Here is a 17,435-nt window from a genome sequence, read left to right as displayed (position 1 = left end):
CATAAAATCAATGATTTATTCTTAAAAACAGTCGTAGTAGTATATCTATTACTTTTAGTAATAATTAAAATGATAATAATGCCATGATTTATTTAGTACTTTTAACTTTTCTGAGCATTTCCATTAACATTTTTTTCAGTGAGTTCTTATAGTAAATCCAGGAGTAAGATTTTTTTTTTTTTAACAATAAGGAATTAAAATCCAGAGATGAGACTCTCCCAAGGTCAAGCATTTAGTTATTATTAACAATAACAAGGGGCCGGCCCATTGCTCACTTGGGAGAGTGTGGTGTTGGTAACACCAAGGCCATGGGTTTGGATCCCATATAGGGATGGCCGGTTAGCTCACTGGGTAAGTGTGGTGCTGACAACACCAAGTCAAGGGTTAAGATCCCCTTACCAGTCATCTTTTATACTAAAAAAAAAAAAAAAACCAATAACAAAAACAGCAGCAGCAGCAATAGCAGCAGCTTATTACATTTGCTAATTGCTAACCAGGACTTAAACTCAAGTCCCCCAACTCCACATCCCACACTATTATCTCTATGCATAACATATGTCTCCAGTACCTCTGACAGAAAGTAACTAAGTTGCTTAGGATTACCTAGAAGGTGAAATAATTAAAGCTTCAGCCAACGATACATTAGTCACTAGCATGCCCAAGAATATTCACTTAGTTGTTCAATTCTGTATTTAAGGAAGTGTGGAAAAGAGAGAGGTTAAGTGATAGGGCAAAATAATGGAAAAATCAGTAGTTTGGGATCCACCTGGTGGCAGAACCAAGACTGTTATTCTTATCACATACTGGGAATGCCCAATTACTCCCATTTGAACCCATTTTTTCTGTCGTTCACTCTAACATATGAACTTGGACTAAGTCGTAAAATAATGTTTTTGGACCAGATAATCTCTAATGTCCCTTTATTCTAAGGATTTCTGCTTCTATGAAATGAAAGGTGGGCATGTTCTTTGAACAATTCTTGAAAGTAATAATTGTGAAAGCAATATTCAGCAATCATCAAGCTGTGTCTGACCAACCATAGCTCAATGATTGCTACACTTCAGTGTGCAGCAGAATCTCCTGTAGTATAAATTTCTTAGTCCTCATGTCAAGAAATTCTGATCATGGACCACATGTTGAGAAACACTTGTCCTCTCCTCTAAATGCTGATCTGGAACCTGGTGATTCACCTGAGTAATACCTGCTTCCTTGGGTGCATTCTAACAATGTCTTAATGAAAAAAATACACTAAATAATAAAACCATCTGAAGAAAACAAATTACTAAAAGAGAAGAGAGACAAATTATAATATTAATACTTCAAATGTATTTTTTAAGATCTTCACAAATATTAAATGGCATTTTATCATAATGGAGATATTTTCCTTCTGTGTAAAAATTCTCGATCCCAACTTCAATCTCAATTAATTATAAAAATAAAATTAACTGATTCTGAATAATCTTAATCATTGAAGTAAAGGTTTCATTGCTCTATATATGAAATGGTAACATCCTCTGATAAAGTAAGAGTTTGCAGACAAACTTAATTATCATAAATATATAAACAAAAAGAGCAAATTGGGAACAAAATATTGAGCTCAAAAAGTTTATACTCAGGAAATTCCCAAAAGCAAGATAAACCTCTATAGTACTGAAGGAATAGTGTGGAATTCAGTAAAGTATGGTGAATAAAAATTAAAAGTTAACTGGTATATGTCCAGAATAACGCACCTGACATGAGTGAGGCATGACACATTGGTAGAGAGAATGCCACACAGCTATAGAGCACCTTAAACCCTTCCTCACTTCAATCTTCTGAGAAATTTAAATTTTTATCAACTAAACAAAATTTTTTTTATTTTATCAATATACAATGTGGTTGATTTTTGTGTCCCTTTACTGATTCCTCCCTCCCCCCTCACCCCTTCCCACCATCAACATATCTGTTCACTTGTCTTAACAAGTTCAAGAAATTGTGATTGTTGTGTCTTCTTCCCTGTCCCCCCCACCACTATTTGTTGTGTATTTATTTATTTATTTTTAGCTCCCACAAATAAGTGAGAACATGTGATATTTCTCTTTCTGTGCCTGATTTATTTCACTTAATAAAATGTCTTCTAAATCCATCAATGTTGCTGCAAATGGTAGTATTTCATTCTTTTTCATAGCAGAGTAGAATTCCATTGTGTAGATATACCACATTTTCCATATCCACTCATCTGATGATAGATATTTGGGCTGGTTCCAACTCTTGGCTATTGTAAATAGTGTTGCAATGAACACTGGAAAACCAATATACCTTTGACTTGATGATTTCCATTCCTCTGGATATATTTCCAGCAGTGCAATAGCTGGGTCATATGGTAGATCTATCTGTAATTGTTTGAGGAACCTCCAAACCATTTTCCATAAAAGCTGTGCCATTTTGCACTCCCACCAACAGTCTACAAATGTTCCTTTTTCTCTGCAACCTCGTCAGCATTTATCATACTCAGTCTTTTGGATATTAGCCATCCTAACTGGAGTGAGATGATATTTCAGTGTGGTTTTGATTTGCATTTCCCAATTGCTGAGTGATGTTGAGCATTTTTTCATGTGTCTGTTGGCCATTCATATTTCCTTTGAGAAATACCTATTTAGCTTCTTTGCCCATTTTTTAATTGGGTTACTTGTTTTTTGGCTGTAAAGTCATTTCAGTTCTTGTATATTCTGGATATTAACCCTTTGTCAGATGCATATTTTGCAAATATTTTCTCCCACCCTGTTGGTTGCCTTTTAACTCTGTTAATTGTTTCTTTTGCTGTACAGAAGCTTTTTAGTTGGATATAATCCCATTTGTTTATTTTCCTTTTGGTTGCCTGTGCTTTTGGGGTCATATTCATGAAGTCTGTACCCAATCCTACTTCCTGGAGTGTTTCCCCTATAGTTTCTTTAAAGAGTTTTATGTTTCAGGGTGTATATTTAATTCTCTAATCCATTTTGAGTTGATTTTGGTATATGGTGAGAGGTATGGGTCTAGTTTCATTCTCCTACATATGGATGTCCAGTTTTCCTAGCACCATTTGCTGAAGAGGCAGTCTCCTCCACAGTGTGTAGACTTGGTGCCTTTGTCAAAGATCAGATGGCTGTAGGTATATGGGTTGATTTCTGGATTCTCTATTCTATTCCATTGATCCGTCTGTCTGTTTTTATGCTAGTATCATGCTGTTTTGGTTATTATACCTTTGCAGTATAGTTTAAAGTCAGGTAGTGTTATGCCTCCAGCTTTATTTTATTTTATTTTATTTTGCTCAGAATTGCTTTGGCTATTCGTGGTCTTTTGTTATTCCATATAAATGTTAGGATAGTTTTTTCTATTTCAGAGAAAAATGTCATTGGAATTTTGATGAGGATTGCATTGAATCTGTAGATGACTTTGACTAGCATGGACATTTTCACAATGTTAATTCTTCCAACCCAAGAGCATGGGATATCTTTCCATCTTCTTGTGTCCTCTTTAATTTCTCTCAACCATGGTTTGTAGTTCTCATGGTAGACATTTTTCATATCCTTGGTTAACTTTATTCCTAAGTATTTTATTTTTTTGGTGGGTATTGTAAATGAGCTAGCTTTCTTGATTTCTTTTTCTGCATGTTCACTGTTGGAGTATAGAAATGCTACTGATTTTTGTGTGTTGATTTTGTATCCTGCAGCTTTGCTGAAATCATTTATCAACCTTAAGAGATTGTTGTAGAGGCTTTAGGCTGTTCAATATATAGGATCATGTCATCTACAAACAGGAACAGTTTGACTTCATCTTTTCCAATCTCGATGCCCTTTATTTCCTTCTCTCCCCTGATTGCTCTGGCTAGTACTTCCAACAGTATGTTGAATAGGAGTGGCGAATGTGGGCACCCTTGTCTTGTTCCTGTTCTTAAAGGAAAAGCTTTCAGTTTTTCTCCATTTAGGATGATATTGGCAGTGGGTTTGTCATATATGGATTTAATTGTGTTGGGATACTTTCCTTCTATACCCAATTTATAGAGAGTCTTTATCATGACCAAATGTTAAATTTTGTCAAATGATTTTTCAGTGTCTATAGAGACAATGGCAATCAATGGGAAAATAAACCCTTGTCCTTAACTTTATTGTATTATGCGATGTGTTTTTCCATGAGATTTCCAACTTAATGTTTTTGATGCAACATAACTGTTCTTCTAAATAGTCTTGTGCTTTGAGAAATATTTCATAGTCTTTCATCTATGGCCAAACCCAAGTCAGTTAATTTTGATTTTCAAGGGAAAAAAATTATTTCCAAAAAAAAGTTTTCAAATTTTGTGATCTAAGAGTACAGCGCCTGGCCCACAGTAAGTACTCAATAAACTTTTGTTCTGTTATAGTAGCCCAAACTGACTAAGACACCCAGTGATCTGCACATACTGTATATTCAATAACTATGTGCTGATACCCACAGAGGTTCCAAGACTAGAGACCAGAAAGATAATAAATCATTAACAGTGAAAGGGAAGCCAGTTTGAGAAGAAAAGGAAATGAGGGAGGTCCATTTTGGATAAATTGAATTTAAAGTGACTGTGATGCATCTAGGCAAAGATGTTCAAAGGAGGTTAAAAATGTAGAATAGTAGTCCTGGGGACACTTCAATGCTACACAACAGAACTTATATCATCATTTTCTCAGTTCTTAAGTGTAAGAAAAAATATCTGAGGGTGGAAGTTGGAATAGTAGTTATATTTTTCCCCTCAACTTTTTTTATAGAAAGTGCAATAAACTTAAAATAAATATAAGGGGTATCCTTGCAAGGAAAGCTAAGTTAAGGTTGTGACCTTAGGATGTGGGCTGCACATGCAGGGAATATGATAGGGTTAAACATACAAGAATAACCCCAATCTCAATGCTCTAAGTTCTCAACTATGTAAAGAGCAGGAGGTCTCAGCTATTTTATATAGAGCCTCCACTCCCCAAATATTTGAAACATTTCCAGAAGTGCCCAGATGTATAATTTAAATGACCCCTGAGCCTCAGCAGGATCAGGGTCTTAATAAAATCATTTTCTCAGAATCTCAAAAAATGGGTAGGGGACAACCAGGGAAGCATTAATCAAACACCAACAGAGCAACTACTTACAGTTCAGCTGCTCCAATATCCTCTGTGGATGCCGGTTTCAGGCTTCTGCCATCATATGGGTGCTTATTTGGGACCACTGGCCCTGAGATGTCTATGGCTTATCATTCTCTCCACTTAGGAGAGAAATGCTTTCCCTTTTCTTGTTTGCTTCTTCAAAGATTATCTCAGAGGGGGGCTGTTTTGAAACCAGACAATAGTCATTTTTCTTCCCACCACTCAAGAGAACTTAGGCAGTTAGGTTCACCTTCCTTGAGCATCTAGAGATCATTAGTGGTAGAGGGAGTCTTAGTGCACAGGTGGCCTCTCAGAGTGTGAGCCAGATCGCTCTTTTCTGTATGTATTAACAGGTCTTGTTCTATTTATCATTACCTTATACTGGATAGCCTTTTCTTTGTCTCAGTTCCCATTTTCTCCCTCTTCTTTTCTCTTCCTATGGCTTTCTTTGGTACTTGCAGGTATCCAACATGCCCGCTAAGTATGAATTTCACAGTAATGTCCTCAATTTGGCATATCAGGACTGACTCTAGCAGTTTTCTTACACTAGGCAAGTTCAGCTTAAAAACAAAAAGTGCAACCTATTTTCAATAGGAAGAGATAATGTTGTCTGAAAGCCTGGGGATAACATTTAAACCCATTGAAAATCAATAAAAAGCCCTTTAAAGGCCACCATTCTCTTTAATGACATTTTTCTTAATATTAGATGTCCCATACCACCAGGCAATCAAATAATAGGATTGATTTTTATATAACTCTGATTTGGGAACATCCAACTATTATGGGGAAGGTGAAGGGACCAAGGAAGTAAGAAAAACTGAATTTCTATGCCTTCTCCCTAGCACAGCTCCACATTTCTTTTGCAGGAAACAACTTCTGAACATACATACAGCATTAGAGAGCAGTGTTTTCCCACAACTACATTTGAGTGGTGGGCACCCAAACTGGATGTCCCAGGAACCTAGCAGATTTCCAAGTCTGACACTAATTTGCACTAAAGGGTGCCCTCACCTAACTTTTTGTGCGTATAAAATGAAGAGAAAGATGCCTGCTCGTCATAAGTCAGCTCTGTGTTCCAGGTATATATATATATATATATATACCTGGAGTCATATAACATGATGTAGTAGGTAAGGACTTCAAAAGATACAGAAGAAAAAAATAATGAGGATTATCATCTCCAAGAATTTATGAAACCACTAAACACTTCCAAAAACAATTTTAATTATATCCAGGGGTAGGCATGATAAAGCATTCTCCCCAGTCAAGCAGCAACCCAGGGGAAGGACAAGCTGCCCACCTTCCAATGAGAGACTGGCCCTGGGCCAATTCTATTGAATGTGAATCCAGGTATGGAACCTCCACAGATGGCCATGAATTTTTACAACTGGCTTTCTTTCCTGCTTCTACTTCAGGTTCTACCTCCGACTTGGGACTTTTCTGACCTTCAACTTCATCTCTCAGTTCATGCCTTTATCATGCTGGCTCTGACATCTGATAACTGACATCATCTGGCCCTAAGACTTCCCTCATGAATAAGCAGTCAAGGTCCAGTGTATCCTAACTTCCATATCCAATGGTTGTGATAAGAATAATCATTTGAACAAACATAGAAGTGTTAGAAACATCTTTAGGAAGGCATGAACAAATAACTCAGCTAGTTCTACAAAAAGTAGCTGTGGAAAAAATCTGAAGATAATGAAAAATAAATACTTGGGTGTGACCCACTACTACTACTCCTTGCAGTACCTGAATATTCAACTTTGCATTCCAGTGAGACGAAAGATTCTTCAACTAGTACTTGAGTTCTGTATCTTATTCTTAGGAGGACTATTTAGACAATACTCAGCTTACAAAGGCATGACCACCACTTCCCACATCTGCCTTTCTTTCTCCCTTCTCCTCACCACTGGAGTTCCTCTCCGCAAGAAGATTTTGCTGAACTGCCATCATCCGTGACTGCTGCAAGGAAAGGATTGTAAAACATGCTGGTGCTCTTAGAGAGCTCATGGGTTCAGAAGTAAGTAAAGGAAATAAGTTTCAAGAGCTATGTGTATCAATTAGAAATGTTCATTTGCAATTCAACCAAAAATCTTAGTAACGAAAGATATTTGTTGCTTTCTTAACAAGAGGTGCAAGGGTAAGTGGCCTTAAGGTTGGTCCATCAAATCACAGTGATTTCATCAAAGGTTTTCTTAGATTCTGCTAGTGATTTTGAGATTGTTTATTCAAAAAGTTCCTCATCACCATATTCAACAGTTGCCCCGATCAAGTTTGTGTACACTATCTCCTAACAGGGTGAATTTCTTCTCTACTCAGTACACTGAGGGAGCAAGCATGGTAATTGACTTCTGATTCTTAAGGCCCTTGACATTCAGATGAACTTCCAAGTATATGCATTGGTCCAAGACAATGGGTTATCAGCCCAGAGTAATGATGAAGAATGAAGTAGAGTAGAAACAAGAGGTTAGATTAAATTAAATTAGACCAACTTAAATATGCCATCTAGTTCTAACTTTCATTGAAACATAGTTTTAAAAAGTGTATTGAGGTCCAATCCCAGTATAATACGTTGCTAAAGAGATACAGAAAAGTAAGACAATACAGAAGAGGAGCTAGTGCAGGTACACAGATTACTCTAGTGTAAGCTGTAAAAAAAAGAGAGGTGCCAGTGGGGCTTCAGAGCACAGACGGAGCACAGCTAATTGGGGAAACCAGGAGGGCTTCTGGAGGAGGAAGCATCTGGACTGGACTTGAGGGGGTTAGTAAGATAGAAATGCGAGCTGAAGCAGGAGGGGCATTGTGGAGACCCCTGGATGTTAGACTGTGGAGGCAAAAAAGTTAGTGTGGGCAAAAAAGAAGAAACTTAAAAGTTGATGATAAGAAACGTGATAAGAGTTATGCCAAAAAGTGACTACTTTGGAATTGACATAAATAATGGACTGGAGGAAACTAAGTTAAAGAAGTCTAGTTAGGAAGATATTGTAATGTCCTAGAGGAGGAGAGAGAAGACTGGGACTGATATTGGAACAGAAGGGCCAGACAATGCAGAAACAGAATCTTCAGGACCTGGCAGCCGAAGGAATGTGCAGGAAAGAGAAGAGGGGAATCCAAGAATGCAGAAGAGAGAAGGGGAGAGGGCTCCAAGCGTAGAAACCTAGAGAACGCCCATATTTAGAAAGAAGATTATATTGTCTTCACTTTTATCACACTGTATGGAAGTTACTTGACAGCAGAGATTCTGTCCTGATCACTACCATAATACCCAGTGTCTCCCACAGTGCATATAAAGACGGTAAATATCATTAAATGAGTAAATGAAGCCAAAGGAAAAAAAACTAAAACAAGAAAGACAGAATCCAAAAGAAAACAAGCAATGCAATGGCTCTGTAAGCAAGGAAAGAGAGAATTTCAAAAATAAAGCTGCCTGAGATATGTCCTACATCAAAATGAAAAAGAATTAGGACTGAAAAAAGCTCCTGGATTTGGCAACTGGGAACTCATTCAAAATCTCTAAGAACAAGTTCAGTAGACTTCAGTATAATGATCAGGGTAGAGACTATGTTGAATGGATTATCTGAGAACCAGCAGGCTTTTTAATAGTGCAAATAAATTATATGCTCTAGACTCTTAAAAACTTTTATTTAGAAGAAAGGACAGATAGGATTTGGCAGTCACGGGGCCAAGAGAAATTTTTGCTTAAAGCAAAATTTTCCAAAAGGTGTTTATAGATATTTATTAATAAACATTAAAAAAAGAGAGAGAGAAAGTATGGGTTTTATGGTAAAACAATTGGGGAATATGCTGAATAAGCAAAGGTACACAGATTTTTTTTTTCATTATTGCAGAACCTTTAAATTTCTCAGAACCTTTAAAAAGCTACTTTGAGCTCTAAATATACAAAATGGAAATAGGAGGATGTAAGATGACTCAAACTTATTTGACAAAATGATTCTTTTTTCCACTGAGCACCTACCAAAATACGTGTTGGTAGACAGACTATGGAAAGCATGGTTTAAAGGATAGGAGAGACAATTTTATAAGTTAGGAAGAAATAGGAAATAAAAAAGGAGGGGTTAAAGAAGCATTAGATGAAGGGATGCCTGATGGGAGAAGTTCTCACAAAGTGTGAAGGAGTGAACAGGTGGAGGAGGGAAGGGCCCTCTTTCCTCAGCTCTGACACACATGGAGGAAGCGGGGAGTAAAAATGACAGCAAGTCTGCATACAGAAAAGGGAGTTTAGGGAATTCATAGCAGAAGACATCATTCTTTTCACAAAAGAAAAGATGAAGTGTGCAGAAAGGGCAAAGGGCAGGGTTGACTAACAGGAAGAGAAACATAAAGCCACTGGGGCCCAGAGGTGGGGGAGGCCACCAGGAAAGAGTGAAGAAAGGGGGTGGGCAATATCAGATGCAAAAATGTGTTCTTATTAAAAATGTGTCAAAATTATAATTATGTATAAATTAGACATAAATTTTCATTTTAATGGAATTTACTGCATAGATACACTTGCATAAGCCCTATAGTTATATGTTCAAGGATGTTCATTACAGCATTGTTTAGAGTAGCAGAAAATTTTTTGAAACACCTACATGTAAATTAATTGAGGGTGTTTAAGGAAGTAGGCCACATTCTTACATCAATACACTAGGTGGGCAGACAATAAAAATGTATCAACTTGGAAAGATGTTAAGATATCTTATTTAGTGAATAAACCAAGTTATATTATAAAATGTAGAGTATGAACCCATGTGAAAAAAGTGTGTGTGTGTGTGTGTGTGTGTGTGTGTGTGTGTGTGTGTGTGTGTGTGTGTGTGTGTGTGTGTGTGTGTGTGCAAAAAAAAAATATCTGGTCGTTGAAGATCAAAGTAGATACTTCTATACTATAGGTTTGGGGGAACCCAGACTGGTAAAAAAAGGGAGAGTTTTTACTCTTTACTTACTATCCTTCTGTTTGGATATGTTACAGTGACCACACATCACATGTACAATTTGTTCCTTCCTGGGCCTGCTCTCTTAAGACCTTCCTCCTGTCTTGCAGCCCGGCTTTACCTCCCAGCTCCCAAGAATAAAGACCAGGCTGTACTCTCCTGCTGTGACTCAGGCCCTCCTAGATCTGAGGGCCTCCGGAAAGACATAATCTGCTTAGGTTTGCTGACAATTGACTTTGTGCCTTCACTTTGTGACCAACCCTTTCTGGGTCTCTGATCTTCAGACCACAAAAATCTCATCCAGCTCTAAGTTTGATTCCAATTCAATAGCAGACTAGAAAAGGTTATGCTGGTACAATGACAAAACATTAATTTTGGAAGGAAAATACATTTTGGTTTCCAATATATTACACAGAATGTATTCCTGGAATATGTGTGTTTATAGGTAAAACCTTGATCATACATAACTGAAAACCAGTACAGATTTGGAAATTATTTTCATAGAAACATGATTTTGCCTGAATTTATCTTTTTTACTATTCTGCTCTGAGCTCATAATTTTGGCTTTATTTTTATTTCATTTACTTTCAAGTAAGAATTTATTGTCTGATACTCACTTTCTAGAAAATCCAGTCAAAATTTGCTCTTACAATGATCAGTGCAGATGTTTCTTACAGCCACTAGGGGTCAGACTACTACATTAATACAAGGCAAGCCCAACTTGAAAAGTGGTACTAATGAGTTGGTTGAGGGTCATGCTAACTTATCTTCCTGCGTAAGAACAGAAGACTGGCTATTTAAATTAAACATTACAGAAAAAAGATAATGAGAAAGAATGCATTTGACAGGAGACACTCGGAAAGTTGAAACTATCATATATAATAAATATAATATAATAAAGAAGTTTCATCCTTAATAAAAATTTCAATTATTCACTTGCTCATTCTGGTTGGCAAGATATTACTCCATCTAAGTGGGCTCAGATTGCAGAATTAATCATTGAACTGGGCAAATGCTAAGAGAGCAGAAACAACTAAAATCATGAAACTATCAGCAAAAAAGAAGAAATCCTCATTTATAAAGAATGAGCTGCACGACTAGCAGAGGATTGAGATAGATGGCAGATGCATTTTTCCGATGGATTTCAGCAATGGTGATAATAAATCTGAATCATCAGCAACAAGAGCGTTCAGAGGGGCGGGCTTCGGTCCCAGCTCCATCACAAACTGGCCGGGTGACCCTGAACAAGCTCCTTCTCTTTTCTTGGTCTCAACACATCTTCAGAATGAAGGAGTAAGATTATATGATTTATAAAGATTCTTCAAACTTTAAAATTAAACATATTTGTTTTGTAATATTGTTATACAGAAAGTAAGAAAGTGAGGGGAAAACTTGCCAAAATTAGGAGATTTAACAAAAATTTTTAAAATGAAGGTGTTAACTGTCAAGACACATTATTAAAAACTTTCCTTGTTAAAAAAATGAAATAAACTGAGATCAGTACACCTTTTCCACTGTCACACAAAATAATAAACTAAAAGTCAAATTTCAGTTTATTTACAATTCTAGTGACAGTGTTCCAAAGTAAGTGCTCTAAGTGTATATGTGAAAATATATGCAGATAACTTTCCAGAATGATAAAAAGTGGGGGTAAGGTAGAACTGGATGGGCAGGGATAGGGTGGATATAAGAATATAACGTGTGTTTCTTTCTACAGTGGTTTTGACATTTTTACCCTTCTGAATATATTGCCTATTCAAAATTTTTTTAAATTAAAGAACTTTACATAAGGGAAAAAATGTGGGTCAATACAAAAACAAACATAATTGAAAATTAAAATCACCTATGATTTGAATGGGGATTAGGAATGATGTGGGGATGTCTGCTGCTACTATAAGTTGGCAATAAAGCAGTGATATTTTGTTTAAAATGGGCTGCATCAAATTACCTCAACCAAATGAAAATCCCCAAACCCTCACTGAGCTGCTAATGCCTGATACTCTCTCCAGAGAGACACTAAATCAGCAAAAGGAAAAAGCCTCCCCTTTTTTTTAGATAGACACACACACACACACACACACACACACACAAGCATGGGCATCTTAATGAACAGTAACACAGACAGAGAAACAGTGGAGAGAGCCACAGGTGAATTGGCTCTGCAGATAGCTAAGCCTTGACTCACAGATTTCTCGACATACAAGTTTAACACAATCGCTATCAAAATTCCAGCAAGATAATTTGTAGATACAGACAAGATTATTCTAAAATTCATATGGAGAAGTAAAGGAACTAGAATAGATAAAAACAATTTTGAAAAAGAATAAAGGAGAAGGAATCAGTCTACTTGATTACAACTTATTATATAGCTACAGTAATAAAGAATATAGGGTATTGGTGATGAAATAGATACACAGATCAATGGAACAGAATAGAAAACCCAAAACAGACCCACACAGATATGTCCATTTTATTTTTCATAAAGGTGCAAAAACCATTTAACAGAGAAAGGAAAACCTTTTCAACAGTGCTAGAACTATTGGACTACTGGCCAAAAGATGACCCTCCGCCTAAACTTCACACATTAAATCAAAAGGTACTCAAAAAGTATTAAAAACTTAAAAGGAAATATAAAACTACAAAAGCCTTAGAAAAAAAATAGGAGAAACTCTTCAGAATCTAGGACTAGGCAAAGAGTTCTTAGACTTGACACCAAAAGTACACAAGAGAAAAATTGATAAATTGGACTCCATCAAAATTAAAACTTTTTGCTCTGTGAAAGACCTATTAAAATGATGGACAGACAAGCTACAAATTGGGAGAAAATACTTGCAAGCCATATATCTGACACAGGACTCGTATCTAGAATAAATAAACACCAATAAAAAAATACTTAATAAGAAAACCAATAGAAAATGGGCAAAAGAAAAGAACAATCATATTACTGAAGAGGATATACAGATGGCAAATAAGCACAGTAACAGATGTTTAACATCATTAGCCATTAAGGAGATGTGAATTAAAACCACAATGAGATATCATTACATGCCTATCAGAATGACTAAAATAAATAAATAAATATATATATATATATATATATATATATATATATATATATATATATATATATATATATATAGTGACAACATCAAATGCTCCTACATTGTTGCTGGGAATGTAATATGTTACAGCCACTCTGGAGATCAGTTTGGTAGTTTCTTAAAAAAACTTACACGCAGGGCCGACCCCGTGGCTCACTCGGGAGAGTGCGGTGCTGGGAGCGCAGCGGCGCTCCGGCTGCGGGTTCGGATCCTATATAGGGATGGCCGGTGTGCTCACTGACTGAGCGTGGTGCGAGCGACACCAAACCAAGGGTTGCGATCCCCTTACCAGTCACAAAAAAAACAAGAAAAAAAAAAAAAAAAGACTTACATGCAACTACCATACACTCCAGGAATTGCACTTTCCAGCCTTCAGCTCGAGAAAAGAAAACTTACATTCACACAAAAATCAGTACATGAATGTTTTTAGCTCCTTTACATATAATAGCTTAAAACTAAGGACAGCCCAGATGTCCTTCAATGCATAGACAGTTATACAAAATCTGGTATATTTATACCTTGCAATACTACTCAGCAAGAATAAGGAATAAGCTATTGATTCATGCAACAAAAGGTTACATACTGTATTATTCCATTTATATAACATTCTTGAAGTGACAAAATGATAGAAATGGAGAACAGATGAGTGACTGACAGGGGCTAAGAATAGGGTAAAGGAATTAGGGGAAATAAAAAAAAGGATGGCTACAAAAGGGCAACACTAGGATCCTTCTGGTGATGAAAATTTTCTGTGTCTTGACTGTATCAGTGTCAATATCCTGGTTGGAATATTGTGCTGCGGTTCTGCAACATATTGCCATTGCAGGAAAGTGCGTAAGGTATGTGAGATTTCTCTGTATTATTTCTTATAACTGCATGTGAATCTATAATTATCTCATAATGATAAGTTTAGCTTTACATACATATAAATTTAAGTTTAAGTTGTATATATATAAATATATATTTTTTGGTAGCAGAGGATGGTTACCATCAATGTATATTTGTTTTGTTTTATATACATAAATATATAAACTATGGCCCCAAGTGCACTTACAGTACTGGACTATAGCAGCTATGCATATTGTTTTCCCTGCTGATTTTGTACGTGTATGGGTGTGTGTGCAAGTTATTAAGCTATTGTCTATCAGTTCCAAATCTACCCTTCTCTCTGCTTTGTGTTTCTGGGACTGGGAATTCACAAACCACATTTGTGCTTCTTCTCCTATTTCTTAAGCTCCAGCAATAGCAGGCAACATAGGAAAACTAAAAGACTGGAGGAGAATGCAGAGACTTCCTCCTTCTTCGCTTCCTGTGGGCTTCTCTCTGTTTCGTGTCCCTCTGAGCATCATGCAATAATATGTTATCTTCACCTAAGAGTAGAAAAGCCTGCCACGAGCAGCAGCTGAATCCAATCTGCGTTGTTCTCAGCGCTTATAAAATCAGCCACATAGAACAGGTGTCAGTAAACTTTTGCTATAAACGACTAGATAGTGCATTTTTGAGGCTTTGCAGGCCATTTGTTCTTGTAGCACCTACTCAACTCTGACATTGTAGCTGCAGCTAAAGACAATATTTAAATAAATAAGTGTGGCAAATATAACTTCATTTATGGACACTGATTTTTATGTGTCGCAAAGTATTATTATTGCTAAGTGTTGAATTGTGTTTCTCAGAAAGATATATTGTAGTCCTACAATACAGTCCCCTGTATCTGTGAACATGATCTTATTCAGAAATAAGGTCTTTGCAGATATAGTCACACGTCACTTAACAATGGGGATATGTTCTGAGAAATGCATCATTAGGCGATTTCATCATTGTGTGAACATCACTGAGTGTGCTTACGCACACCTAGATGGTATGGCCCCCTACACACCTGGACCAGATGGTGTAGCCTATTGCTCTGACCACTGTTCTCCATGCAGTGCATCACTGACCAAAACATTATGGGGCACATGACTGTGTAATCAAGTTAAGATAAGGTTGTTAGGGTGGCCCTAATCCAGTATGACTGGTGTCCTTATAAGAAGAGAAAAATGTCGTGTAAAGAAATGGACACACAGAGAGAACACTACATGAAGATGGACGCAGAGAACTGGAGTGATGCAGCTGCAAGCCAAGGAATGCTGAGGACTGACAGCCACTACCAGAAGCAGGAAAGAGACACAGAAGGATTCTACCCAGAGTCTTAGACAAAGCGTAGCCTGGCTGACAGCTTAATTTTGGATTTCTAGCCTCCAGAACTGTGAGGGAATAAATTTCTTTTGTTTTAAGCCACCCAGTCTGTGGTACTTTGTTATGGTGGCCCTAGGAAACTAATACAACTATTCTTTTGTGGTTTTTTTTTCTTTTTTCCAATCATTTAAATATGTAAAAACCATTCTTACCTCACAGGCCATACAAAAAACAGGTAGTGGTCTAGACTTAGCCTACAACCATAGTACAGAGACCCCTGTCGTAAAACCCTTCTCCCCAAACCCAACTGCCACCCCAAAACTTCAGCACCAGCCAGGTAGTGCCCCGTAAGCTCTGAGTTTTAGGTCTTCACTACTAAAGTTTAATAACTCCAACCTCTTAGGGGAAGGTGGATGCTTCTGTAATTGCTACTTCCATTATACTTTACTGCTTTCCTTTTCCTCTTCAGTTACCTAGTCAATAACTTTACACCTAGTTATATTAAATTCTCCCTGTTACAATAACTGTGTGATTTCTTTCTCCTGATTGGACCTTGACTGGTATAATTTCCTTTTTAAAAAAAGTCTTCAAGATTTTTCTATGAAGTACACTGACCCTTAAGGCTTTTTGGATACCTTGGTAACTATTAAATTTAATTTAATTCTTCGTAGAGTTGGAACTTCTGACATACAAATTTCATACTTTATTTGTCACAAACTTTAATTAATAACCATTCTTGCTTTAATAGACTCATTCCTCTGAGGATCCTCAAGTACTTTAGGAGAACTAAAGAATTAGTACCATGTTACACTGAACAAAGACTGAAGGCTGCCGGGGTCTTACAGAGTTAAATACATATATATCTTTGACCCAGCAATTCCATCCTATGTATTTATGCAAGAGAAGAAACACATGTTCACAAAAAGACCTGTACAAGATGTTCACAGTAGCCTTATTCATAACAGCTGAAATCTGGAAACAACCCAAATGTCCATCAACACGATAATGGATAAGCAAATTGAGATATGTCCATACAATGAAATCCTACTCATCATTAAAAAGGAATACTATACACAGAACAACATGCATAAATCTCAGAAACATTACACTGAGCAGAAGAAACAAGACACAAAAGACTATGTATGATTTTGGTTATATGAAGTCCGAGAACAGGTAATGTTCTGATGATAGATACCAGTGGAAAGATTGCCTTAGGGTGGAAGAAGAACATCGACTAGAAAGTGGCTGGAGGGAATTTGGGGGTGATACAAATACATCTCGATTGGGGTAAGGACTACAGAGGCTTGTATATTTGTCAAAGTTCATTAATCTGCACTCTTAATGTGTACATTCCACTTTATGTAAATTTTACTTAAAAATTTTAAGAATAAGTAAAAAGAAAAAATTAAGGCATAGTTAAGTCTCTAGTTTTTAGACCCAAAATCTGTTGCATAACCTTTGAAATTATAGAACCTAAACATCTGGAAGGTAAGCACCAAAATTGTCTTGTTTACTTTACATCTATTTTAACGTGACATAAAATATTATGTTGATCCAAAGTGTTAGTGTTAGAAGCATGAGCATTTTTCAAGTATACGAAGAACATATAGTTTCCAAATAAAATCTATGTAAGGAAATCAAGTTTGGCCTCTGCTCTCTCTCTCTCTTTTGTTTTGAAAAGAATTTGAAAAGCCTTCAGATGCAAATTTAGCATGAAGTTAATGAAACCTATGCTTGTGTCCTCACTGCATGGGCTCCTACTAGCAATATGTTCGCACAGTTATACGTTTTTATAAAATATTATAAAAGATACAAAATTAATTACAATGGATTAAGACCACTGCCTCTTTCCATTTGGCCTTTCCCTTCTGTGTTGAGTTTGTGGGAATGCTGCATACATTCTGGGGATTTGGCTAGGTTGAGGTAGGAATACATTTAACGAGGATTCTGTGTGTATTGTTGTGTGCAGTCACTTCCTCATCTGGTTAATTGCTAGCCATCCCATATGGGAATGACGTCCTGGAATACTTCTACCACCCACCTTGCTAACTCACCCTCAACTCAAGGGCTCTGAATCAGAGGTCACATTACCATCTGAGGGTGTCCTGAGG

Source organism: Cynocephalus volans, chromosome 3, assembly GCF_027409185.1.
Source record: "Cynocephalus volans isolate mCynVol1 chromosome 3, mCynVol1.pri, whole genome shotgun sequence".
Classification (NCBI taxonomy): Eukaryota; Metazoa; Chordata; class Mammalia; order Dermoptera; family Cynocephalidae; genus Cynocephalus; species Cynocephalus volans.
The sequence above is the reverse complement of the archived record's forward strand: the minus strand, read 5'-3'. Positions refer to the sequence as shown.